We start from the raw sequence: 2,229 nt of genomic DNA on the forward strand, positions 1-2,229 counted from the left end.
AACACCTTAATGTTGCACCTCCAACATCTAGAAAAGGAAGAGCAAACAAAACCCAGAGCCCAAAGACGGGAAGAAATCATAAAGATTAGAGCAGAAGTTAATTCAATTAAGACAAAGAAAACAGTTCAAAGAATTAACAAAGAAAAAAGCTGGTTCTTTGAAACATTACATAAAATGGATAAGCCCCTAGCTAAGCTCATCAAAAAGAAGAAAGAAAAAATTCAAATACAAGCAATAAGGAATTAAAAGGGTGTAATTACCACAGACCCAGTGGAAATTCAGAAGATTGTCAATAGCTACTTTGAGAATCTTTACTCTCACAGAACAGAAGACAGAAGAAATGGACAGATTCTTAAAAAGGTACAAATTAGCAAGAGTGAATCAAGAAGATATAACAATTCTCAATAACCCAATAACAGGGGTTGGGGAGATGGCTCTGTGGAATAAGCACTTCCCTGGCAAGCACAAGAGCCTGAGTTCAATCCCCTGTTCCGCAAAAATACAAAAAGAAAAACAAAAACAACCCAATAACAGCCAATGATATATGATATGTAATTTAAAAATAAAAAACTTACCAATAAAGAAAAGTCCAGGTCCTGATGGATTCACAGCTGAATTCTACAAGAAATTTATGGAAGTTATAATCCCTATACTCCTCAAACTCTTCAATAAAATTGAAAAGGATGCAAATCCTACCAAAGTCATTCCTGGAGGCAAGTATTATACTGATACCAAAACCAGGGAAAAACGCAACTAAAATGATTTTGGAGGCTGTTATCCCTACTCCTGGATAGGAAGAACCAACATTGTGAAAATGGCCATACTCCCAAAATTGCTATACAGATCTAATGCAATCCCTATCAAAGTACCACAAGCATACCTTCCAGACCTAGAGAAATCATTCCTACAATTTATTTGGAACCAGAAAAGACATAGAATAGCAAATGCTATCCTGGGCAACAAAGATAAGGCAGGAGGTATTAGAATTCCTGACTTGAAATTCTACTACAAATCTACTATGATAAAATCAGCATGGTACTGGCAACAAAATAGACCTGAGGATCAATGGAGTAGATTACAAGACACAGAAGCCTCTAAAAACACACTCAGCCACCTTATCTTTGACAAAGGAGCCAAACATGTTTACTGGAAGAAAGATAGCCTCCTTAACAAATGTTGCTGGAAAAACTGGCTCTCTACATGCCAAAAACTAAAACTTGATCCAGGTCTATCACCATGTACTATGCTAAAGTCAAAATGGATTAAACATCTAAACATTAAAACAGAAACACTAAATCTCCTGGAAGAGAAAGTAGGAGGAACTCTTGAAGACACAGGGATAGGCAAAGAGCTCATGAACAAAAATCAAATTACACGTGTAACACTTGAAAGAATTAACAACTGGGACCTCCTCTTATTGATAAGTTTTTGCACATCAAAAGAAATTACCAACAAAGTCAAAAGACAACCCACAAATTTTGAGAAAGTCTTTGTTAATAAACACTAAGACAAAAATCTGCTCTCTAGATTTTAAAAAGAACAAAAACCATTAGGGCCCCCAAATTTAAAGACCCACTCCAGGAATGGGTATCCGAGATGAATACACACTTCTCAGAGGACGAAATTAAAGAAGCAAATAAATATATGAAAAAATGCTCTACATCACTAGACATCCGTGAAATGCAAATTAAACAACACTGAGATGACATCTCATCCCACAAAGAATGGCTATCATAAAGAAATCATTGAAGAACAAATGTTGGAGAGGCTGTGGGAAAAAAGAACCCTTCTCCATTGCTGGTGGGAATGTAGACTGGTGCAATCATTATGGAAGTCAGTGTGGAGACTCCTTAGAAAACTAGGACTAAAAATTCCAATCAAGCCAGCTATCCCTCTACTGGGAATTTTCCCAGAGGAACTGAAAATGTCATATCATAGTGATATATGTGTACCTACATTTATAGCAGCACAATTTGTGATAGCCAAATCTTGGAAACATCCAAGATGCCCTCCTTCTGGGGAATAGCTGAAAAATATGGGGTATTTTTATACAATGGAGTATTACTCAGCTATAATGAGTGATAACTCGAACCCTTTATATATAAGTGGATGCCACATGAAGATATAGTCATAAGTGAAATAAATGAGACCCACATGTGTAAATATTGTATAGTCTCCATAGTATAAGAATTCAAATGAAAAAATAAAAATAGAAAGGCATAACACAAT

This window comes from Octodon degus, unplaced genomic scaffold, assembly GCF_000260255.1.
Source record: "Octodon degus isolate 3935 unplaced genomic scaffold, OctDeg1.0 scaffold00171, whole genome shotgun sequence".
NCBI lineage: Eukaryota > Metazoa > Chordata > Mammalia > Rodentia > Octodontidae > Octodon > Octodon degus.